We start from the raw sequence: 27,500 nt of genomic DNA on the forward strand, positions 1-27,500 counted from the left end.
TACGTAAGGCAAAGATGGACTCGTAGAAATCAAAGAATCATTTGAGGATATCCCCTGCTTTGATATTTATTTCTATGGCAGTGTTTCCATAACTTTTTTTTAGTACTTGAACCCTTACAGCAGTACCAAACCTGTCATGACCCCCACAGTTATAAGCCTTCTAAAATAGTACGAATTTTAAATGGCACAGATATATTTTCAAATTTTAAATATCAATCGCAGCAGAGACAAAAATAGTGTCCATTGATCATTATCAATGTTTATTAACAATGACTGATTTATTAACATTTTAATGTGAAGAATGTACCCGCTTTTTTGCTACAAGCAAATCAATATCAGGGTCTGTATGGCTCGAGGCACATCACATGTCTGCCTCTGCATTAAACCTGTTTCTGACCTTCGATATGATCACCAGGAGAGTTGAAAACTACTTTCACAGAGGCGAGAGGATGAGAAAGAAATGATTACTTTCATGGCAAATTTTCTGGTTTTGGGGAAAGCGAAGAGCATCTCAACCCAGCGGTTAGAGTTGTTGAATACAGTAGTTGGAAAACTATAGTATATAACAATACAGTAGTTGGTAAAACTACAGTATACAACAATACAGTAGTACAAGTATTTCTAATATACTCTGTGTATCCTTTCGCAGTCTATTGTTGGGACCATATAACATGCTGAGGTTGAAGTATTCCCTCAACACCCTGATGAATCCTTTGATTATCGGGACACTCATGAAATACCGTTCAGTATTAATATTTTACAGGTCGAGGAGTTAGTATAAATATTCATTAGCTCCGGCTCTACATACGAGAGTTATTCCACTTTGTATTTTCCCTTATAAGGAATTTGAATATTAATATTGACGGAGGTCTCAGCAACTGCCTGTAAGAGGAAACATAGATAAGGGTCTTTCCTATTTTCTTTCTAGCTTACTATCCTAAGCTATTAAATATAATAGTAAGTATTACTATTTTCAAGTATGCATTATATCAATGATATAAACAACTGAGTACTCATTTCACCCTTTTTCTCCCTTACAGGAGGAGCCAATGGTGATGTATACAGTTTTGTTCTGCAACCATGAGAGTAAGGACTTTTGTGGGTATACGTTGTGCAGGTCTCATGCCCCTTGCTGCATTGTATCTGGATCCCTGAGGTACTGGGACCCGAAGGGTTGCTCCAACTGCTCGACTTTGCTGACCGATGGCTTTGGAGAAGATATCCCTGACACCATGGAGTCAAGGGATACAGCAAGGGAAACCCTTCGAAGGTGATTAAGAGGTTTCCAGAAGAACTCTCCGGGACCTTACCTACCTAACGAATCTCTAATAAATCTCTAAAGTGCCCCTCTGTTCCCCAAGGCTCAATCCAGTACGGTTGTGCCTCAGGTACAGGTCAAGTCTCCCTTTATCCAACAGATAGTGGCCGTGGATATCAACAGGCACTGCAAGGCTTGGACATCCACCAAGAAAGGATGTCAGAGGTGTCAACTGACACCGAACAGGACCTACTGCAAGAAGGCCCTGAAGAAGAAGTGGTTCAACCACCCACGGAGGAAGAAGGATCCATTTCGACGGTGACTGAGGACCCTCAGTTCACTGTGTCGGCATATCAACCTATGCCGTCAACCTCTTCAGCCCCAACTCCCCAACTGGCTATAAGGTCGGCAGGAGTGGAGTGCTCCTAGAGTCGATCCAGCAGATATTGACACTGTTCCGGAAGGAATAAGACGAGAATAAGCAAGATCTCAAAGAGATGAAGGGAGAGGTACAGGATGGGAAACGCCCTGGCGCTTCCAGGGGCTCTGCTAAGCCCCTTAGAGTATCTGACCTCCCTCACTGCTCCGAAACCAACCCCTGGAGGTATACGGAGCACATGCCCATGATGAATGGGAAGCTTTATATCTCCGAGAAGTTGGGGGCCAAACCCCTAGAAGATCTTCAATTCTGGGCCAGCATTTCAGCGTACCCAGATTGCTACGTGAGACTGCAAGATGAATCTGCATCCCGCGAGGAGACTATACCGAAGGAAGTCATTGTCTTCGAAAATGACAAGGCACAAGCCATTCTTCTCAAGACCCTGAAAGGAGCCGGATATACCAACTCCAAAATCTCAGCATTGAGCAAGAAGCACCCAACCTTCATTGTTCCTTCCTCCAGAGCCTTCCCCCTTTTCGGGGAAAGCCCTAGACTGTGTCATGAGAGCAGTCGAAGAGGGCAAACCCTGCCCAATTCTAGAGGAATGAAAACCATTATCTCTAGCTATGCCCACCTGCGAGGAGAAGTGGAAAGAGGTACATCTAACCTTCTCCGTCTCGAAGTTGGATCCGGAGATAGCAGGCCAGCAGTTTAATGAGAACCTTCTAAAGTTGTCAGACCATCTTTTGAGAAGGGAACAGGAGACGAAAGAAAGACTTGTCGCCTCCCTGTCTCATCAGAACTGCTTGGAAATGTGTGCACGCCTTAAATAACGCCCCGCCCTTGTGATGGACTTGTATGTTTTTGTCAGGTCAAAAAGGACCTGTAGAGAGCATGTGTTTGCTGCAGCAACGGTGAAACACGAACCCAGAAAACTGATTTCATCATATATCTGGGGCAAAGACCTTTTCCCACAGGAAGTGGTTCGAGAAGTCATTGCCAAAGCCACCACGGAGAATAAGAACCTTCTCCATGTCCTCAAAGAGGCAATCTTCATTAGACCTGTACAACTTCCCACCGTGACCATGACCACGGTGCCTCAAATTGTAGTCCAGCCGCAAACCACCTTCCAGATGGTCCCTCAACAGCTGGTAGCCCAGTCACTTGTGTTTAATCTAGGCTTTGAAAGGCACTCGACCACCTTTCGGCCCTACAAAGATAAGGGCTCAAAAAAGGGATCCTCCGGAAACCCCCCAAAGGGTGGAGGAGGACGCGGTCACGGAAAAAAATCCTCAGGAACCATTAAACAATGAGAGTTTCCAGGTAGGAGGCAGACTTTTCCACTTTTCCACTTTCGGGATCGTTGGACCTTCGATCCCTGGGTCCACAGCCAAATCACTAATGGACTTGGTTGGAAATGAAACAAAAATCCACCCCACTTTTCCAGAATTCTTCCAACACTCCACCCCCTTGTTGGAAGAATATACCTCAGAACTCTTGAACAAGAAGGTAATAGGAAAAGCAAAGTCCATCAAATTCCAGGGAAGGCTGTTTTGTGTCCCCAAGAAAGACTCGGACAAACCCAGAGTCATTCTAGACTTGTCTCCACTCAACAAGTTTATCGAGAACAACAAGTTCCGGATTCTTACATTGCAACACATAAGGACCCTTCTACCAAAAAAGAGGCGTACATAGTCTCAATAGACCTGGCAGATGCTTACTGGCACCTACCAGTCAGTCGCCCCCTCTCCTCCTACCTAGGATTCAGGCTACAGAAGACAAAATATGTCTTCACTGCCATGCCCTTTGGACTAAACATAGCCCCAAGGGTATTCACAAAGCTAGCGGACACAATCGTCCTGCAACTACGCTCCGAAGGAGTACAAGTAGTAGCATACCTGGACGATTGGCTGGTGCGGGCAGCATCCAAGACTACTTGTCTGAGAGCGGCCGAAAAGGTGATCCAATTCCTGGAACACCTGGGCTTCAAGATCAATCGCAAGAAGGCTTGCCTTTCTCCAGCTCAGAAGTTTCAATGGTTAGGAATCCATTGGAACTTGCAGTCACACCACCTCTCCATTCCATTAAAGAAGAGGAGAGAAATAGCTTCATCTGTCAAGAGACTAATCCAACACAAGAGGATTTCAAGACACCAACAGGAAATAGTATTGGACTCTCTCCAGTTCGCAGTAGTGACAGACCCGGTGCTAAAAGCACAGCTAAAGGAGGCGTCAGGAGTCTGGAGAAGATACGCATTAAATGCTCAAAGAGATCAACAAAGGTTGACCCCGACCCGATTGCGCACACTATTAAGGCCGTGGTCAACAAATGAGAGCCTAGCACGGACAATTCTCTTGCAACCACCACAAACATCAGTGGTGATACACACGGACACCTCCCTGGAAGGATGGGGAGGCCATTCGCAAGAGATGAAAGTACAAGGAAACTGGTCACACCAGTTCAAAACTTTTCACATCAACATCTTGGAGGCTATGGCAGTCTTCCTGACGTTGAAGAGACTATCCCCTCGCAGAACAGTCCACATCAGGCTGGTCCTGGACAACAAGGTGATAGTAAAATGTCTAAATCGACAAGGCTCGAGATCACCTACATCTCATGATTTTTTCGCCCTAGCAGCGAACAAAAAGTTTGGGATCTCGAAGGACAAGGTCGACTTCATTGTAGAGTACAAGTCAAGTTCAACCAGGAGACAATGTGAATTGTCTTGGAAGAAATGGGTATCCTTTGTGAAAACAAGGAGACCAACAGAAATTTCAGCAGATTTCTGTCTCTTTCTTCATTTACTTACTTGAGCAAGGCCTGACTTCCACTACGATAACTGCGTGTAAGTTGGCCCTGACTAGACCTCTTCTATACGCCTTTGAGGTGGACCTCACAAGCGAAACCTTCTATAAGGTGCCAAAAGCATGCACTAGACCCAAGTCGGCAACCCCTCCAAAGCCCATTACATGGTCGTTGGTCAAAGTCTTGCATTATGCTTCGAACCTAAACAATGAGGATCGTACTCTAAAGGAGTTAACACAGAAAGTAATTTTTCTGTTTGCAATAGCCTCAGGGGCTAGAGTTAATGAAATACTGGCTTTATCAGGGATGTAGGCCAGATTTAGTCCCTAGACACAGGACAACTGAACACTTCCAGATCCTGCCTTTCTTGCCAAGAATGAGCTACCCACCAAGAGGTGGGGTCCTTGTAGAATCTGCCCACTAAAGGAAGATGTCTCTCTATGCCCTGTAGTGTTTTAAGGTCTATTTTCGTAGAACTTCAGACTTCAAGGAAGGGCAGTTCTTCTGAGGCGAAACCTCAGGATCAAAATCTATCCCTAAGACAACTGAGAGCAAAGCTCACCTACTTATTCGCGGAGCGGATCCTGACAGCTCACCCGCAAGTCACGATCCAAAGAAAATTGCTTCTTCACGGAACTTCTTCCAACACAGGGGCTTTGGTAGACTCCGCCCATACACTGGGTGGAGATCACCCAGATCTTTTACAGACACTATACGAAGCAAGTACATGAAATAAAACATGTTGTGGTGGCGGCGGGTAGTGTTATAAAACCCGTCATCTAGTGCTGCGATGAACAGTGAACTGCTTTGGGACTTTCCAGTGCAACGGGTGCATGGGTACACTTACACATTAACACACTGTTCCATATAGGTGCATATCTGACCGATAACACCAGTGCCGAGTGAATGTTGCGTCACGGTGTTCATACATTTCCAAAATCTGTACAAATCAGTCAGATTTGGTTTCACGTCTCCATTGAGTGGCATCATTTCCATGAAATTACATATTTTTTCGACGAGAAAATATGGACCCTGATGTGTTTTCAATGCCGGATCAGATTCATACTTCAAAACTACATTTGATAATCTAGTTGCAAGGTAAAATACTAATCGTATTTGCGTCTTATTACTGCTATCTCAGTTACAGACGAATAAAGCGTATTAGAGTTTTAATTAAATCCTAGAAGGGCCCAACTTGAAATCAGAGTACAGATTTCCAAGGTATGAGAAGGGTAATATCTAAGTATTACCTTCCATCCCTATGGAGATACAAACTTTGAATCCTTATAGTCGAAGTCGACACTTTCCCTGCAGGGGGCAGGAAGCCCTAAGCTAGTTCCAAGCTTTGTGGATATGACAGACAACAGTAATGTCATATATAAAGGTCTAGGAGACCATATAAGGAACTCATTCAAAGTAAAGGCACTTATACAAACCCACAGATATGGTACTTTCAAGTTAATTCTCTGGTAAACTTCCATCAGGACGACATGGTCGAGCCCAAAAATCGGATTTTGAGGAAAGTGAAAAATCTATTTTTTAGGTGAGATAGCCATGTCGTCCTGATGGACCCACCCTTCTTTCTTAAAATGACCCTACCCGAAACTATTCTATCTGCGGCTATTCCTGCTTAAATGCAACTAGGAATGATGGGCCGTAGTAATACGGGGAGGGGGTCCACCGGGTACCTTGATAACGGCTCCCCTTTCGTTCGCCACTCTTCCCCCTCAAAGAGTTAAAGCTATTCGGGGTGAACCTGATTTTATGCGATATTCTTAAAGATATATTAAGGATACTCGCGCCAGGAGTTAGAATTCTGGAGACCTATGGTTAATTCTCTGGGAGTATCACTGTAGCAAATATCCCTTACAAAGCTACCTAAAGGAACCTTTCGTCAGGACGACATGGCTATCTCACCCAAAATTAGATTTTTCACTTTGCTCAAAATCCGTTATATAAATGTATATTGTTAGTGCATATTAGCATAAATTCTTCATACTCTCTCTCTCTCTCTCTCTCTCTCTCTCTCTCTCTCTCTATATATATATATATATATATATATATATATTGAGGTAGGTCATTGCTCCTGGAGAACTTCAAAGATAAAATAAAGAGCAAAACGAAGGGTCTGGAGAGATGTTGTCCAGACTCTTCGTTCTCCTCTTTATTATATAATTATATATATATATATATATATATATATATATATATATATATATATATATAATATATATATATATATATATATATGCACTATATATATACAGGTATATAAATATATATATGTATAGATATTTATAAATATATATATATATATATATATATATATATATATATATATTTATATATATATATATTATATATATATATATTATATATATATATATACATATATACACACATCTATATAATATGTCGGTATATCTTATAAATCCCTGTTTGCCAACGGTTATATAAGCGGATGAGCAGCCTGGTGGAGTAACGAGAAATTTGGATGTGGAGGAAATGCCCCCTGTGACTTCATCGAGATTATGAAATCACTGGTAGCAGGGTTTAAGGCGATAGACAAGATATTTTGCGAGCGAGCAGTTAGGTAGTAACTGAGATGCGAGATGGGTGCAACTAACTTTATCTCAATGATCCAGTGTTTATATACAAGCCATTCCTAATTAGAATGGCACAAAAATTCAATCAATGATTCATGAACATACTGTCTTAACAGGTTATCAGTGCGCGGGAAGGGCGATATCGATATTTACCCCCCCCCCCCAAAAAAAAAAAAAAAAAACCATAAACACCGTTACAGTGTACAATTGTGTGTGATATACGTGGGGAACATGGCTCTCCCTCTAGAAAAAGATATATATGTGAAATAGGGCACCCTGCTCTGGAGAGGCACACTGTAGGCCAATCATCTTGCAGGAGATATGTAGGTTTAAGGCAATCATTGGCAACCCAGTTATCTTTGCCACAAATGTGCAGTAAGAACTCCTTCGTTGTCCGACGGATTACAATGGCTTGCTGGTCTCATTCCATAGGAAAACGTGCGATACCTTGTGCAAATATGTTAGTATGTGTTGCTTCGCTGCGGGTATGTAAGTCTGGTGGCATGGAGTAAATTTCCCACAACATGATATAGGTACTGTAGATTGTTGGAGGAGGTTGTCGAGGCATCCAGGTTGTCCTTAGTTCCAGGAGGACCCAGAAAAGCTGAGTAAACCACTTGGAGTCCATGTAGTGGGACATCAAAGGTGCTTTGAGGGTGCAATGAAAACGTTCAACCATTCCTTTGGCAGCAGGGTTAAAGGCGGTTTACTGATGTAAGGTGATTCCTCAAGAGATTTTCTAATGATGTCCACAATTGAGAGGTGAAAGTGTAAGAAGTAATAAGTTCAGGGATACCAAATCTAGCTATCCATCCTGAGAGTAAGGCAGATGTACATGAGGCGGACGCTACAGTTTTCATGGAAATGGCTTCAGGTCGATGACATTTAACAGGTAACGATGTACTTTTGACATGGGTAGGGGCCTAACTACGTTGACGTTAATGTGGGCAAAGCAAGGCTGAGGTTGAGGAAAGGTGCCCACTCTTGAATCCAAGTGTCGATGTACTTTTGAAGTTTGGCATGAAGAACAGGCACAGACCCAATCCTTACCATCCTTAGTAATACCGTGCCAAATACTTCATCTTCAGTAGCTGTGCAGTATATCGGCGTGAGGGATGTGAAAGGCCATGAATAAAATCAAACACCTGTCGGCACATAGGAGCAGGTATCCATGATCTAGGTCTGCTAGTAATGACGTCACAGAGGAGGGTGGTGTTGGGAGTTATTGAGAGGGACGTCTTCCCAATGTAGGGATGTGCTGGATGTCCACCATGCTTGGTACTCTGGATCTTTTTGTAATCCAATCTCAGATGAATTGTGGACAATGTGTTTCTTGGCAGGGCATCGGTAACGAGATTAATTTTCCCAAGGACATGTTGAAGGGTGCAATTGTATTCAGCCATGGCAGAGAGATATTGGCATTGACAAGCGGACCAATCGTCAGACTGGTGAGTGAAGGCATGCACCAGAGGCATGTGGTCCGTGCAAATGACGAAGGGTGTAGCTTCAAAGAAGTGGAGAAAGTGATGGACAGCCAAGTACACTGCCATCAATTCGCGGCTGAAGGTAGAGTAGCCGGATTCCACCTTGGACAGTTTTCTTTTGAACAAGGCCAATGGGTGGGGCAAGGCGTTGATTAGCTGCTTTAGTACTGCACAGATAGCCACGTCGCTGGCACCGGTGGAGAGAAGGAGAGGTGCATGTGGCACAGGAGAAATGAGAGGAGCAGCGGATGAGAAGGCATTCCATGTGTTGCAGAAGGCTGCTCTTGAAAGGGACCCCACTTCAGGTCTTTTGGCTTGCCCTTGAGGGAGGGGTAGAGAGGGGCAAGAGTATCACCAATGGCTGGCAGGAAACGGTGATGATAATTTATCATGCTCAAGAATTCTTGCAGGGGTTTGACGATCGAAGGTGTGAGGAAGTTCTGAACGGCTGCTTCCTTCTCAGGGAGGGGGTGGACTCATTCATGAATGATGCGGTGCCCTAAGAACAGTAGTTCGTTAGCGCCACAGGTACTCTTGTCGCACCAGACTGCAAGGCTGTTCTGTTCTAGGTGGTTAAGCACGATGTGTAGGTGACGGAGGTATTCCCCTTTGGAGGAAGAGAACACATGTCGTCCACATAATATACTCGAAAGAGAAGGTCCCTTAAGATACCATCCATTACGAAGGGTAAAACAGGATAATTGAAGGTGTATTCACTGAAAGGGGTGGTGACGGTGAACTTGGGGATGTCTTCTGGGTTCATGGGCACCTCATGATACCACTTCAGGAGGTTGAGCGTGTAAAGAACCTTTGCTTTGTGCAAGTAGGTCACATCAGGGATGTTTGTGAGGGGTTAGTGATCCGTTTCTGTCTGCATGTTCAAATGCCTGTAACCCCCACACAAATGCAGGAAACCAACTTTCCTCAGAATGATCTATAAGGATGATGACCAAGGGCTAGAGGCATATTGGCAAAGGCCTATTTCTTACATTTTGGCGAACGTTTGTTTACCGGTTACCAAACAATCCGGTGCCAGACACCTGAATCTGGCGAACACTGGGGGCCCCATTGTCTTGATATGGGGATGAATACCATGTTTGGTGGAAAACGTGGGCGTTTGGCAAAGCTCTGGACGGAAGACTTCTGGTATGACGTGAGGAGGTAGGCGTAGGCTTCTGTTTGTTTGCTGATGTGGGGAGCGAGGTTGGAGGGGGCTGGTTGAAGAGGTGTGGATAAGTAGGAGTCTGTGTTGACTAGCCGTTGGTGAGCAACATCAACCAGGAGGTGGTGATTTGAGAAAATCCACGCTGAGGACTGGCAATGTGACATCATCAATGAGAAACTTCCAGTGGTATATGACGCTTCCCAACGATATTGTAAAGTTCTCGTATCCATGTGAGGGGATTGCAGATCTATTGGCAGCTAGTAGGCGGACGTCGGCAGATTTAGGGTGACTGCATCGTGTCCTGGCGAGTGGCCTTGGTAGAGGAGAACGGCAAGCACCCTTGTCTACCAAAAATTGCACGCCCGTACCTGCATCATGTATAAAGCAAAGATTAGTGATAGGGGAATACACCGCCGCAAGCAATGGCTTTCTTGCACAATTTTTGGCCACTGGCAACCTTTAGAACATTTCTTCACAGCAGCCCAGAATCTGGATGAGTAGTAGCATAATAGCGGTTGATGGGCGTTAGTAAGGGGCTGTTGAGGTCGTTGGTTGGGGAGTGAGTGAATGGTGGGAGGTGGGCAGTTTTGTCGCTGCTCTGGAACATCACAGGGTGGCCATGTATGTTGTACTGCATTCACGTCAGTTTTGGTCGATGTTGTATAGTTGTCCTCTTCGTCAGGAGTGGAGGCGTTGAGGCAGTTCTTGAAGGTGGTGAAATGGCAGTCCATAAGGGTGTAGACTTTGGCCATCAGGTCTTTCATGGGGAAAATATTGACATCGGGTATTGCAGAGCGTACAGGTTTGAGTAAGTGTTTTACCCTAAGGGCACGAACTAGGTTCACCTCTCGAAGAAAGCCATGTGCACAGGTTACAGGCGAGCGATACTGATCATTTCCCTGAGGGTAAGCTACGCCTTTTGATCCCCCAACGGTTATTGAGAAATCCGAAAAATTTTGGCTATGTAGGTGGCTTGTGATAGCGATTACTGTTTCAGGAGGTATTTTTTTAGGGCGCTGTATGCTATTGGGGTGTATCCTTGTTCGCAAAGCCAATCGAAGATTTCCAGGCAAGTGTTCTAGGGGAACTCCGCAAGAACATAATCTGCTTTGATGCTTGACTGACTCATGCCTTTGATGGAAAATTGGACTCGGCATGTTGGAATAAGGTGAACGCTCTTGTGTTGGCAAAGGGCGGCAGTTCCATTGAGGCGGCGTGTGCTGAAGAGGCAGGTTTGGTGGGCTGCATCTTCAAACAGTGGGGCACAGCAGTGAGGGGGCAGGCGGGAGGGAGCTGTCCCTCCGCTGGTCACCAAAGTGGGAGTGAGCAGTTAGGTTGTAATTGAGAAGCAAGGTGAATACTACTAATATTTCAACTATCGTAAGTTTGTATACAAGCCATAAAAAGCAAGAACGGCACAAAAATTAGAATACAATAATTCATAAACACATGGTTAAACATGTTATCAGTGCGTGGGGATATTGATTAATACAAAAACCGAAAGACTATTACGGGGTATGAGCGTGTATGATACACGTGAAGTAGTGTCTTTTCGGCTTCTACTCCTGATGCCTGGCGAATGATCTTACTGGAATTAGTATGAGCTAGCAAGTACCAGCAAAGGTCACTTGCCTTAGTTTGATAGGTACTGTGCATCACATGAAACTGGCTATCCATTGATGAATCCTCTATGGATGTAGTAAGTCTATGGAAAGAGAAAATAACAGAATGACACCCAGTCCCGGGCATAACGGGGTGCTAAGAATCTCCTGGTTTATAAATAATATAGAAAATTGAAAATTTTTAATTAGAATACTAAAATCCTAAATCAGATTATCAAGTTACAAGTGGAGAATGAATTTATGAAATATAGTTTGGATGTGAAACACGCTGTGACGGGATTGGTAAGGAAATATTTGACCAAGGAAATATATATACAGTATATATATATATATATATATATATATATATATATATATATATATATATAGTATATATATATATGTGTATATATATATAGTATATATGTATATATATGTATATATATACATATACATATATATATATATATATATATATATAATATATATATATATATATACATATATATATATATATATATATATATATATATATACATATACATACAGTATATATATATATGTATATATATATATATATATATATATACTGTATACATACATATACATACATATACATATACATATATATATATATATATATATATATATATATATATACATATACATATATATATACATATATATATACATATATATATATATATATATATATACTGTATATATGACTGTGATGACACCAAGAGCAGAAAAGGCATTAGCGGAGTGGAGAGCTGTGAAGAGTAGATTGTTACTTGCAAAGTTTAAATAAAAGAAATGCAATATAAGTTTTATAGTTTGCTATGCACCAAAAAAAAAAAATGATTCCCCTGAAGAAAAGAAAGATGAATGCTGAGTGTAATAGATGAGATCCAAGAGAGAGATATTAAAATTGTGATTGGTGACCTCAAATTGAGGGTCTTGGCAAAGTTGCAAATGAAAATTGGGCACATTTCATAAGTTTCTGTTCAGCAAACAATGTTGTCATTGGAGGTACCCTTTTCCATCACAAGGGTATCCACAAATATACATCGACTTCACTATGTGGCAATTATAAAATTCAAATAGATCACATTGCCATTAATAGGGAGAGAATGAGGACTCGGAGAAATGTAAGAAGCTATAGAGGTGCAGATATTTTTAGTGATAACCACCTCTTCTTTGCTACACTAAAACTAAAACTGAAAGCACCCAACAGAAATGTAAATAGAATAACTAAATTTGATACAAATAAGCTTCTAGAACTCGAGCAGAAAAAAAAAACATTTGCAATTGAATGTAGGAATCGATTTGCAGTCTTAAAGACTTTGAAACGAAGAGCAAACAACGAAGAATGATGCTCTATTAAGAACATAGATCAGTCAGTTGGTAATGAAGTCTTGGTACATGCAGTTACAAGGGGAAAGCCATGGGTATCAAATGATACTTGGGATACTATAAAAAGGAGACAAAGACGTAAATTGATTGTCGAAAGTTTTTGAGGAAGTAATGAAAATTAAAAGGTAGAGCATGCTAAGTATTTCAGTATTGGGAGCAAGGTCAAAAGAATAGCCAGGAATGACTAAAGAGAATATTTAGACAGGAAAGCAGATGAGGCTGACAAAGCTATGAATTCAGGGAGTGGTTATGGTGTAAGAATCGCTTATAGAATTATCGATGAAACATCTACGAGGACAAAAAAGAAGTATATTCCCGTCGAAAACAGAGATGGGTCTGTTTTAACAACAGAAGATGAAGAAAGGCAACGTTGGATGGAGCACTTTAGTGAGGTCATGAATAAGGGATATGAAAGGAATAATTTGATTGATATACCTGAAGCCGAGGAAAACCTTGATGTGCCCATGAATCAATTCAGCTATCATTAAGAAAATCAAGAGATGGAAAGCCCCTAGATACTATGGAATAACTGCTGAGATGATATTGGCCGAAAAGGAAGTGACTCAGAATACAAATTTTGTAGAATATGACGTAAAAAAGCAAAACCTGAGGAATGGAAGTTAGGAGTGCTGGTGAATATAGCAAAAAAAAAGGTCTTGACTGATTGCACTAATTACAAAGGAATCACCCTTACTTCAGTTGTCATGAAAATGTATAGTATGCTTATTCTAAAGAGACTACTAGAGAGAATGATTGATGAAAACCTGCGAGATGAACAAGAGGGATTTAGAAAAGGTAGCAGTTGTACTGACACACGTGTGTGTGTGCGTATATATATATATATATATATATATATATATATATATATATATATATATATATATATATATATATATATATATAATGTGTGTGTACATACGAATACATAAATCATGCACACATGCAAGCACATACACATATACATGCATATTCATATAGTATATATCTGCAAGCCTTCACTTTTAAGAACAGGTGTTTTTAAAGATATAAAGCACAAAATTGGAATATGTTAAATTTATTTTTCTTTCGCAAATAATAAAAGGGCTTTTGCCATACAAATCACATTAGGGCATTTGTCGAAATGCACACCTCCATCATTGGCAATGCATTAAAAACTTTTACTTCACACAACTTCAAGTATAATTAACGTTTAAGCGTTTTTAGTGTAGCCAACCCCTCCTGTTACAGCAATATTTTACGTATAGTCAGACTTAGGAATAAGAAAAAGTCTCAAAGTCGAATTGTGTCTTATCAATCTCACGCAGGGCGTTGTACAGGGATGAGGAGATCATGACTATATCTACAATTACTTACCGTTTCATTGCCACTACATGATCTTTTGAGTACTTGTACTGTGTGTGAATTAAATATTTAGCCATAAAAAGCGTGAAAGTTGACCTATAATTGCTGAATCCCTTAATAGAGATCTAGTTAAATTAGTGCATGGTGCAAATTATGGGGTATGAAGTTGAACCCTAACAAAACTCAAACTATGATCGGAAGTAGGTCGAGAACATTGGCTCCTCAACATCCAGATCTTTGTATTTACAATGTCACTTTAATCTTATGTAAGTGTGGTTCTCGGTTGGAAATTTCTTTTGAGAAGCACTTTGTCTACTTCTTCAATTGCACAAAAAGTCAGCCTATTGGCAAAGTCTTTCAAGACGTTCGGCGATCAGCCTATCCTTAGATTTTTTTTTTTAATGCTTTCATTCTACCTTGTTTAGAGTATTGTTCTCCTGACTAGTCTTGACTTGCTGATTCTCATCCTAATTTATTGAATAGAAACTTGCAGTCTATTAAAAAATTACTTATTCCTGATCTGGATATTAATCTCTGGCACTGTCGTACGTTTAATTCTTTATTTATGTTGCATATTCTTTTTTCATAATTCAGATTCCCCATTATATTCAGTTATTCCCTGACTGTACCATCCTGTATGTGGTAATAAGTGTGCAATTAATTCTAGAAGTCATACCTTCTCCATCATAAGGCCCAATACTACACAGTATTCTCGAAGTTTTATACCTGCTGTGACCAGGTTATTGGATGATCTTACTAATCTTTCGGTTGTATTAGTGGAATTTCAGAAGTTCAAACTTTATGTAAATTCTTTTCTATTGAGTAGGTTGACATAAGTCTTGTTTTATAGTTTATATATGACTGATCTTTAATATCGTTACCGATCTTGAAATATTCTGTATTCTTTATTCATTAGTTATATGTTGTTGTTGATGGCCACCATATTGAACATAGGAATGTGATATCTGGTGTTCCAAAAGGTAGTGTCCTTGGCCCATTACTTTTCATACTGTATACACATGACATGTGGTTGGGCCTAGAAAACAAGCTTGTTGCACATGGAGATGATGCTACTTTCTTTGCATCAATTCAATCTCCTGAATGTATATCTTGAGTTTGCTAAATCCCTTAATAGAGATCTTGTTAGAATTAGTGCATAATGCAAATTATGGTGCATGAAGTTGAATCCTATTAAAACTCAAAGTAGGTTAAGGACAGTCACTAATCATCATCCGGATCTCATCATTGATAGTATTTCTTTAACTTTGTATGACTTTTTTAAAATTCTAGGTGCAATTCTTGACAGCAATTTATTTTTTAGAAACACGTTGGGTCTGTGTTTTCTTCAATTGCACAAAAAAAAAGGCTCAATGAAAAAGTCTAGTAAGATTTTTGGTGATCAATCTATTCTGAAGAAGTGTTTTAATTCTTTTATTCTACATTGTTTCGAGTATTGTTCTCCTGTCTGGTCGTCAGCTGCTGATTCGCATCTCAATTTGTTGGACAGAAACTTAGTCAATAAAATTTCCTATTAGTGACCTACTGTAGATAGTAATCTGTAGCACTGCCGTATAAAGGATTTGTTATGGATGTTGCATAACATTTTTCCTAATTCTGGCCATCCTTTACATTCAGCTCTTCCCGAACAGTACCACCCTGTTTATAATACTAGGTATAGAAGTTTTATTCCAGCTGTGATCAAGTTGTGGAATGTTCTTCATAATCGGGTAGTTGAATCAGTACAACATCAAAAGTTCAAACTTGCTGCAAATGTTTTTGTTTAACAGTCTGACATAAGTCTTTTTATAGTTTACTGTATATATAAAAGGTCTGTGTTAGTATTGTTACTGTTCTTGAAATATCATATTTAAATATTTCATTATTCCTCATATAGTTTATTCATTTCCTTATTTCCTTTCTTCAGTGGACTATTTTTCCCTGTTGGAGCCCTTGGGCTTATAGCATCCAGTTTTTCCAACTAGGGTTTGCTAGTAGCTTTGCTAGTAGTAGTAGTAGTAGTAGTAGTAGTAGTAATAATAATAATAATGATAATAACAATAATAATTGTAGTTTATTTGCTATTCTGTTATTATCTTTTCTCACTGGGCTATTTTCCTTGTTGGATCCCTTGGGCATGTAGCATTCTGCTTTTCAAAACAGGGTTATAGCCTGGCTAGTAATTATATATACATACATATATATATATATATATATATGTATATATATATGTATATATATATATATATATATATATATATATATATATATATATATATATTATACAATGATGGCTCTCGGGTCTGGGCACAGAAAAATATATACTATGGCTCATGACTAGGAATCAAACATATATAATATATACTACGACTGGCAAGTTAATGAACCTCTCGAATTCCAAACTCACTTGTTTGCTTATACATTAAAACTGTTACACTTTAAAATATTAATACACAAATTCTGAGACAGTTAAATAACTCCCAGACAGCAATATATAAGACACTGAATATCCAAAGGTGTTTTAAGTACACTCAAAACTGAACTGGATAATTATTATGAATTAACTTACTGCAGTTCATTAACAGGATACGAGCAGATTCTATTCCAAACAAAGGTGATTGGAATAATACACTCTACAAAAATAAATATATCCTGTATAGATTGCAACACTTTGAAAAGAATTTACGTAAAAACAAAATAAATTACTCGAAATATTAAGTCTGAACAAAACTTAGATTAAGACAAAAATATTACAATCTAAAAATTATATAATGACTTGACTTAAAATGTTAAATCTGAATAATCTTTAGACTGAGAAAAAAGAAATAACACTTACGAAAATTATGCAATCACTTGTTTCACTTGAAATTGAATCCGAATACAATATTTAAGGTTGACCTTTAATGAAAATAGACAACCACATCACAATACAAATACCTAATTTTCCTACAGGGCCAGTTACAAAAACTTTACACCATGCCAACACTCGCCCTAATACAATGAATTCAAAATCACCCTCTCGTCGTATGTATCTTTTCAACACACAATTTGCTTTGGGGTACAAAGTCACTTAAGAGAGGACACACTATATGAACTCGGAGAGAGAGGGAATTTTTGGCTCTTTCACAAGATGGCTGCTTCTCCACTACTGCTATGCAGGCCTGGGGTTGATTATATAAGACTTGGCTACTTCCAGAAGATTTCAGGAGAGCGAGTTCTGGAAGCGTGGGGGCAGGGCAAGGCGTCAGAGTTACCAAGTATCGCTCTCTCGAACGTGTACTCACGCCACACCAGTCAGCTCTCAGACAGCTAGTTTCACCCACCGTTTGTCCCCGAAATAAAAAAAGATAACATCCTATCACTAGGTTTATTGCGAATATTCCAAAGCACATGGTACCCAAAACAATTGTGTATTCTCTCTCAATTATGACGCAGTACTTCATGAAAATATAAAAAAACATTACATAAGCCATTGATGACGGTCGACTCAACCGACTGACTGATGTCTCATAAACAATAAATCATAACCAATTGAATACAGACAAATCACAATCGGTATGAAGACAAAAAAGAATATAATATTTTTAGTGCATATTGACTAATAGAGTTGTAATCTCTTTGAGATAGTTTACACAATATTTAATGCTAATATATATATATATATATATATATATATATATATATATGCAATACTATCTATAATAATTTCCATAATCAAAGTCAAATATGTTCGGATGATGCAATGATGTTGCTCTCCATAGGTGCAGTGCTATCGTGTTACATAGCTTTACAAACATTATGATTCCTCATAATCAAATACCTAACACACACAAGCCTGACCCAATTATGATAGCTGTAGGGAGGGCATTGATCAGTGACAGGCTGTGAAGAATCTTCTCCAGACAATTGCACTCGGGCATGCGTGCAAGGACTTACTCAAAGGCACACTTTGACTCAGGATTCTCCACATCCTACTTTGAAAAGGCAGAGGGTTCAACAGACCACACAGGAGGTTGCTCCATCCTCTTTAAGTACGTAGACTTTGAAGTGAGAACTGAACCAGAGTTGCGCTTACAACCACAGATAAGACAATGTGATCTAAACTGGGATGGCTTAAATTCGGATCATCTTTTCTTAGGTTTTTCCTTATGAAGGTCACTTTATCCCGACTGTTTCAACTCTCTGAATGTGACTTTTAGATGTATATGTGGAATAAAATGACCAAAAATATTGCTACTTTCTTAAATCTAAGTGCAAGGTGTCCTCTCTTGTAATGCTGTTTATTCTTTGAGCACCAACGGTAATTAATTTGTCTGTCCTGTTGCACTGGAAAAAGCATCTCAATTGGTTCTCCAATATTCGTGTTGTCCATATGAAGCCTCTGCATAATACAACATTAATATCTTCATTTAATAAGTTGAACTCTGTGCATTTTGGACCACATTTTTACTTCTATTTGATTTATATATACATATACATACATGCATACATACACACACATGCACACACACACACACACACACACACATATATATATATATATATATATATATATATAAATGTATAAATATATATAAATATATATATATATATATATATATATATATATATATATATATATATATATATGTATATATATATAATTAAGAATACAGTGATCAATGCTACTATCACCATCTTAATTTGGAATCTTCTGACAGGACTTGTGTCTTCTTCAGCGTATCTGCAACTAATATAGGGCAAAATTGATAAAAATTATCATAAATAGATAATTAGGAAGACACTTCTAAGAACTACCCAACTATCTTTAAAATCAAACAACATAATACTACGTAAAAGACTTCATGTGTTTGGTTTTCGTAAAGGCCTTGGAGCATGTGATGCCCTTCTTACAATCCCCAGTGCTGTACAGAAATCCCTTGATTGTGGTCAGGAAGTTCGTATGATTGGCCTTGATTTTAGTGCTGCCTTTGACCGTGTTAATCATGAGGCCCTTGTTTTCAAACTAAAACAGTGGGAGTGGGTGGGTCGTTTCTTAGCATCATTATTTAATTTTTAAGTAATAAATCGCAAAGAGTAGTTGTTGATGGGCACCATAGTGAGTATAGGAATGTGATATTTGGTGTTCCTCATGGTAGTGTTCTTGGCCCATTACTTTTCATATTATATACACATGACGTGTGGTTTGATGTAGAAAGCAAGCTTGTTGCATATGCAGATGATGCTACTCTCTTTGCATCAATTCCATCTCCTGAATGTAGATCTGGGGTTGGTGAATCCCTTAATAGTGATCTAGCTAAAATTAGTGCAGGGTGCAAATTATGGGACATGAAGTTGAATCATAAAAAAACTCAAAGTATGATTGTAAGTAGGTCAAGGACAGTGGCTCAACATCCGGATCTCAGGATTGATAATGTTTCTTTAACTTTGTATGACTTAAAATTTTAAGTGTTATTCTTGACAACAAATTTACTTTTGAGAAACACATTAGGTCTGTGTCTACTTCAATTATACAAAAAAAAAAAATGGCTTATTGAGAAAGTCTTTCAAGATTTTCGGTGATCAATCTATTCTGAAGGAGTGTTTTAATTCTTTCATTTCACCTTGTTTCGAGTATTGTTCTCCTGTCTGGTCTTCAGCTGCTGATTCTCATCTTAATTTGCTGGGCAAGAACTTACGGTCAATTAAATTTCTTATTCCTGATCTAGATATCAATCTTTGGCACCACCGTTCAATTAGTTCAGTATACATGCTGCATAAGATTTTTTATAATTCTGACCATCTTTTGCATTTAGATCTTCCTGGACAGTTCCATCCTGTTCGTAATACTAGGTATGCAGTTAATTTTAATAGTCAGGCCTTCTCCATCATGAGGCTCAATATTACACAGTACTCAAGAAGTTTTATTCCAGTTGTGACGAAGTTGTGGAATGATCATCCTTATCGGATAGTTGAATCAGTAGAACTTGAAAAGTTCATAGTTGCGGCTAATGTTTTTATGTTGAACAGGCTTACGTAAGTCCTTTAATAGTTTATATAACAAATATCTGTTTTAATGTTCTTAAAATATTTTATTTTAATTGTTCATTGCATCTTAAATCGATTATACATCTCCTTTCTTCACTGGGCTATTTTTCCCTGTTATACTCTTGGGCTTATAGCATATTGCTTTTCCCACTAGGGTTGTAGCTTAGCTAATAATAATAATGATAATAATGATAATAATAATAATAATTAATAATATTTATTATTAATAATAATAATCAATAATTATTAATAATAATAATAATAATAATAATAATAATAATAATAATAATAATAATAATAATGGTTGATGATGATGATTATTAATAAAACCTAGTTATCCGCAGGAAACGACGACCACCCACCTAGAGCAGCAACCGAAAGACCAGAAAACCGAGCAATGGGACACCGGCAACTGAACAGGTAAGCTGTCTTTCAAGCAGAGTTTTGTCTTAAAATTGTACAAAGATTGCAAGGTCAGGGATTTTGAAATCTTCTTTGGCAATGGCATGATCAGATTTATATAAATGGTCATAAATGCCCTTAATTGGGTTCTTACTTAAAGGTCTACTGGTTCGTACCGATCTCCCCATCATCTCGCTATTCTTGTCCCCAGTTTATATATATATATATATATATATATATATATATATATATATATATATATATATATATGTATATATATACATATATATATATGTATATATATATATGTATATATGTATATATATATATATATATATATATATATATATATATATATATATATATATATCAGTCGTCTCTCCATTTTCTCATCTTAACTAACCATTGTCACCTTCATAGGGCGACAAAGGCTTCAGTAATTCTAACGTGTTTATTCCATTGTGGAAAGACAATAAGGAGATAAGTAAACTACAAGAAAGGTGATGAACAATATAGAATATTTCAAGAACAGTTCCAACATTAAAATTATTTTTCCATATATAAACTATAAAAACTGAAAAAGCAAGAGGAAGAGAAACAAGATGTGCCCAAGTGTGCCCTCAGTTCCATAACAAAGGTTAGCTGAGAACAACGAAACAAAAGGCGATTTCACTATTTAAATATTGCATCAGAAAATTACATAAACATAAACTCTACTACTGTTACAAATAATTACATCACAAGGTGATTATGTACATGGATTATTCTACTTTGTCAAAATTGTTTTAAAAACAAAATAAAGTATAAATCACCATGAAATTACATTATCAACTAAATTGCACAACATGAAACTATAGCAGTGTATCATAACCGCTAATGCAAATAAATAATAACAAGAGCAGAGATTTATGAACTCCGCCAAAGGTTGATGGAGTTGTCCATTGCCTAAGATCTATCTATGGTGGAAATGTCGGTAAAATCCGTCAATTGGTTTTGAAGTTATCTTTAAAATGGCAAACCTAGTGAAGTTTGTTTTTCACCTTCAACTGCGGTTAATGGCATTCTCTGTAACTTCTGTTCTTTATACTGTACTTCTACGTTCGAAGCACCTATTACCTGAATATCAAAACCCTTATATCGTTTCAAAACTCTATTTGTACGTATCTTTTTATAACAAATTAGGAATGGTTTTATCTGGGTTTTTTTCAGACATAGTTGATACAGCAGCTGCTATGTCAACTTTAATTATAATTGTTTACCATTTATGATAACTTCTACCAGTATATGTTTCTTTACTTCTTTGTTGAAAGAATTTATTCGAATCGCAGAATCAGTTTCTGACCTATCCTGATTATCATGAACATTTTTTTTTTTTTTGCATTATTCTAAAGTCCTATAGTATCAAGTGTAGCATTAATTTTCTTTGGGTCCTGTTTAGGGAGTGGCCCATCTTTCTACAATTCAGAGATGTCTGTCCCATAGCAGGGCATTTCCTTGCTCCGTGTACAAGATGATCAGTTTTATCTCACTTATAGCATTTGGGTTTTTCCTGTTGCTTCTGCGTATAGGTCTGATTCTGATATTTATGAACAGATTTAGGCAATTACTTATGACTAGGTTTTAACGTATTCTTCCTATGATTCTCATTGTCTTTCAACTTTGAGCCTATCTTGCTAATTTTAGAATTTTCCATTCTATTGCTTGTAGAATTACCTACTATATTACTTTGCCTATTTGATGTTTCTAAAGCTCTGCCTACAATCAATACCCTCTCTAATTTTAAATCTTTATCTTGTAATCATTTTTTCCTTAGGTCTTGTGATGTGCAATGGGCAAGAACTTGATCTATGATAACATTATCTAACTATAGAAATTCAAATGAAACAGCTAAGTTTTTAAGTTTAGTCACAAACACATTTAGGCTTTCTTGCTCTTTCTGATATGCCTGTGCTCTAAATTGATACCTTTCAAAAAATTATTGACCCGAGGAGCAAAATATGTGGTAATAGCCTTAATTGCAGCTTCACTTGTGTCATCTGTTGGCTGCAATGTCTTAAACACTTCCCGAACCTCTTTACCAGCTGGGTGAAGTAATAACGCCTTCCTCTGTGTATCCTTCATACTACCTAATGCTTCTAAATATATATTAAATCCCTTACACCACTGTTGCCATGGTATTGCAACAGAATTGGGTTCAGCAACAGATCTGAATTTTTCAGGATGTTCATTGTCCTGAGGCATTTTGAATTCTTGCCTGGATTAGCTTAGGCAAATGAAATCTACAAAATTAACTGGAAATTTCCTAAACAAAGTTAATTCTTACATAATTTGTTAATTGCCACTTTTTTTTTTACCTTAATGCAACCAACTTTAGTAGGTTTACCGCCTAATGCCTACTGGTAACAGATTTCAATCCCTACCTTTTTTATCCTAACATAAACAAAAATTTTGAAAATTTTGATGTTGGCTTCTTTCTTGACATCAAACTTGAATGTAGCCTAGGGTTGTGGCAATCGTCTGGTTGGCTGTAGTTTCCTGCTGCAGCCATCCGTTGAAATACTACCGCTAGAGAGTTATTGGGTCCTTTGGCCAGATAGCACTACATTGGATCCTTCTCTCTGGTTACCTTTCATTTTCCCTTTGCCTACATATACACCGAATAGTCTGGCCTATTCTTTATATATTCTCCCCTGACTTCATACACCTGACAACACTGAGATTACCAAACAACTTTTCTTCTCTCAAGGGGTTACCTATAGCACTGTAATTATTCAGTTGCCACTTTCCTCTTGGTAAGGGTAGAAGAGACACTTTAGCTATGGTAAGCAGCTCTTCTAGGAGAAGGACACTCCAAAATCAAGCGATTGTTCTCTGGTCATGGGTAGTACCCTAGCCTCTGTACCATGGTCTTCCACTCTTGGATTAGAGTTCTCATGCTTGAGGGTACACTTGGGCACACTATTCTATCTTATTTCTCTTCCTCTTGTTTTATTAAAGTTTTTATAGTTTATATAGGAAATATTTATTTTAATGTTACTGCTCTTAAAATATTCTATTTTTCCTTGTTTCCTTTCCTCATTGGCTATTTTCCCTGTTGGGGCCCCTGGGCTTATAGCATCCTGCTTTTCCACCTAGGGTTGTAGCTTAGCAAGTAATAATAATAATGATAATAATAATAATAGTAATAATAATAATAATAATAATAATAACAATAATAATAATAATAATAATAATAATAATAATAGTTAATGTTGTTCTTTATCTTGTCCAAAGTCGCCATATGTGCTGTATTCACTCTACAACATAATTACCTGAAATCAGCTCACTCACCTGGAATAATATTGATATCCATACACTAGTGTTGTTCTCTTACCTCGTCTGAAGTCGCCGATTCTCCTTGGTGGGGTTTAATGGTACGTTGGTATTGTTAAAATACATTTAATGTGCTTAAGGCTCACATCATTACTCTGCTCTTAATGGTTTGTGAGAGAGTGAGAAGAGAACGTTGTAAACACAACTCTTGTATAAAAAAATACGAAAATAACAAAACTGCATCACTCTTAAAAGAAAAGACTGGATCCTACTGTAACACGAAAATAACAAGAATCACATCCTATCTTTGAGACAGTTAATAGATACTTATATCCATCATTTTGCATGTTCCTACTTGCCACCCACGCCAAAAAAAAAAAAAAAAAAAAAAAAAGCAGGGTGTGGTTGCCATAAATGAGCTAGATTGAGGTCTGAGAAGAGTTTTCTCTCTGTATAATATGGATTTTGGTGATGATATACTTTGCATTGAAGTTGAACTAACAAAACAAGAAAAAAAGTCAAGGCAACAGTTTGCCATTATTGCGAATATTGGATATGGGTTTGTTATACGAATGATAAGGCTGACATACAGTGCAATCAGGTACATTTATTGCCTTATAAAATTGTCTCACAGGTTCAAACTTTATTAACTATGGGCTTGAGGGATATAATTTATCAAAATTTGTAATGAAAAATAGATAACAGTGATATACTCTGCAAAAATGCTGTAACTATGATGATACTAGTAGCCGCGAAATCATAATGTCGGTAACTACTACGGTTTCATAAATTTTACGTAGAGAGAGAGAGAGAGAGAGAGAGAGAGAGAGAGAGAGAGAGAGAGAGAGAGAGAGAGAGAGAGAGAGAGAGAGAGAGAGTGGGTGGTGTACAGAACAAGTTTAACTTGGGATATTCAACTTCTCCACCTTACAAAGAATTGATTGGACTTTAACCTACACACACACACACACACACACACACACATTTCAGAATTGCACTAGAAAATGTACTAAACGCTTTCCAAGCCTCTTTACCAGATGTGTGAAGTAATAACATCTGTGCATCTTTCATACTTCCTAATCCTTCTAAATATATCTTAAATCCCTTACACTACTGTTGCTCAAAAATGCGCTATGCGCAAAATACAAAATCTATGCTCTGTTTGTGATGCCAATGCACTAGAACTAGCACATTTCGCGCTACGTTGGTAACTCTGAACATAGGACTCTCCACGGTCTTATCTGTCTCAGAAAGGACTGAACTCTTAGCTAGATTAAGACCAGAATCCTAAACAATAGTTATAGTTTTGTTCTCGAAGACCTGTCCTCGTAAAACGAATCCTATATGAAGCTCTGTACATATGGGAATGTTAGACCCACCATACTTTTTCAATTTAGTCGAAGAAGGCATTAATTTGGGGGTAACCCTAGGAAAATTCGTACGGAACTCCTGTTCGCTAATTAGAGTACGTGCTGCACCAGGGCCTACCTGAAATCTTACATCAGCGATATTATTTAGATTTAGTGTGACATAGTACAGATCTTCCAGGTATGTTTTGGAATAGAAGTATGTACAAGTATGTATTGGCCTTGTGTGAGAAAAAGATTAAAGGGAATGGTGAAGTGATGTTTTGCTGAGTAAATGGATGTCAGGCAAAGTAGTGAAATGGAAGATGTCATGTAGATTAATGTGGGTAAGAAATGGGCTGGGCAGGGAATGTTTGGCTTTAGTTGTTGTGAGAAAAATGAAGAAGAACAGAATGTAGTAGCTCTGAGTAAAAGGAATTATGTAGTTGTGATGGGTGACTTGTATGCCAGAATAGGTGCTGGAGAAGTAGAAAGTGTTAATGAGAAGTCGGGCGTGCCATTGAAAATAAGAGTGGTGAGAGACTGCTAGTTATGTTCATTGAACAAGAGTTGGTGATAAGTATTACTTTTTTTAAGAAGAGAGATATAAATAAGTATGCATGTGTAAGAGTAGTGAATGAAAGAATGGTGAAAAGGGAATTAAGGGATTATGAATTGGTAACATGAAGGATTTTTGGAAGATTGAAAGATGTGCATGTTTTTTGGGGCATGGCTAATGATATGTCTGATAATGTTTTGGTTGAAGCAAAATTAATTGTAGCAAAAGAGTGGGGAAATAGAATGGGAAGATGTAAAGAAGAGCTAGCGAAGGTGGATAAGTTAAAAAAAAAGAGGAGGTAAAAATGTATATGAAGAAAGATTGGAAGTGGCATATGACACTGTGAAAGTGAGAGAAACTGGGGATCTAAAGGAGGAGTAGAAGTTAGTAAAAGAAAATTTTGTTGGACTTGCAAGTGATGTGGGGGGGGTGTGAGAGGATTATTAGAGGCAGCATGACGAAGGGTAGTGAGTGGTGGAATGATGTGAAGATAAAGGTGGAAGAGAAAAAGAGAGCATTTGAAGAATGACTTCAGAGTAATAGTATAGATAGGTATGAAAGATATAGAGAGAAAAGTGTGGATGTAAAACGTAAGGTAACTGAGGCGAAGAGGGTGACTAACTGGTCATGAGGTTAGGGTTTGAGTCGTTTGTATAAAGAGAATTAGAAGTTTTGGAAAGAAGTGAAGAGAGTAAGGAAGGGTAGATCGAGGAATGAAGAGATAGTGAAAATGGAAAGTTATTGAAAGGAGATGAGGCAAGAAATAGGTTGGCTGAATATTTTGAAAGACTGCTAAATGTGGAGGATAATAGGAAGGCAGATATAATTTCTGTTGCAGGTGTTGAGGTACCAGTGATGGGAGATGAGAATGAAAGCAAAATTACAAGAGAGGAAGTGAAAAGAGCACCAGATGAGACGAGAGCAGGAGAAGCCCCTGGTATGAATGGTGTGAGTTCTGAGCTGTTAAAGGAGGGGGATGCAACTGTACTGGAATGGTTAGTGAGATTGTTTAATATGTTTTATGTTGTTAATGGTGCCAGTGGACTGGGTATGTGCGTGAATTGTTCCACCATACAAAGGTAAGGGAGAAGTGCGAGAGGAAAGCCAAGGTTTGAGTGGACGGATGGAGTGAAGAAAGCTCTAGGAGGCAGGAGGATAGATATGGGGGAGGCAAAAGAGCATGCTAGAAATAGGAATGAATGGTGAGCGATTGTGATACAGTTTCGATAGGCCCTGCTGCTACCTCGGGTTACCTTGGTGATCGCTTCAGAGGTAGTGTTAGTAGAGAATTCAGCATATGAAGCTTCATTTGTTGTGGAAACGGGGGAGGGTGTGCTGTGGGATCCTAGCGGTACCAACCAAGCTCAACTGAGTACCTCATAAGGCAGAGATGAACAATGAGAGGAAAAATCCCCCTTTTTTTTTTTTTATGTCGACTACCGCCCAAAATTGAAAGTGCCATGGTAGATAGAGCATTTTCATAATTCAGACCCTTTAAATGAAAGGTAAATCATGAAATGCAGTTAGCACTTAGGTTCTGACTTCTTTTAGACCCTCTTGTTGCATGACTGGTAGCAACTTTGTCTTTCATTTAACGGGCTATTGTTCGATCCCAGTGTGAAGTAGAAATTTATTTCTACTTGAGCATGATATTGAGTTGATTTTCATCTATATTGCCTCATTAGGGGTAATTCGAATTGATAAAGTATCAATTGTGTCACCTGGTGGGTCGGAAAGTCAGGGAAAACTCTAGTATGAGACTGATGTCTCACTAGGTAAATCCTGAAATGTAGTTAGCACTT

General features: G+C 38.2%; 1 protein-coding gene across 1 annotated transcript in view; it reads left to right on the forward strand.

Moving 5' to 3' along the window:
* LOC137619721 (uncharacterized) overlaps nt 1-27,500 on the forward strand; it is a 260,492-nt gene that overhangs the window by 46,155 nt on the left and 186,837 nt on the right. Inside the window, exon 2 of the mRNA XM_068350014.1 lies at nt 20,424-20,499. The gene's annotated coding sequence lies outside the window, so the exon portion shown is untranslated. The remainder of the gene's footprint in view (nt 1-20,423; nt 20,500-27,500) is intronic.

This window comes from Palaemon carinicauda, chromosome 26, assembly GCF_036898095.1.
Source record: "Palaemon carinicauda isolate YSFRI2023 chromosome 26, ASM3689809v2, whole genome shotgun sequence".
In the NCBI taxonomy this organism is placed as follows: Eukaryota; Metazoa; Arthropoda; class Malacostraca; order Decapoda; family Palaemonidae; genus Palaemon; species Palaemon carinicauda.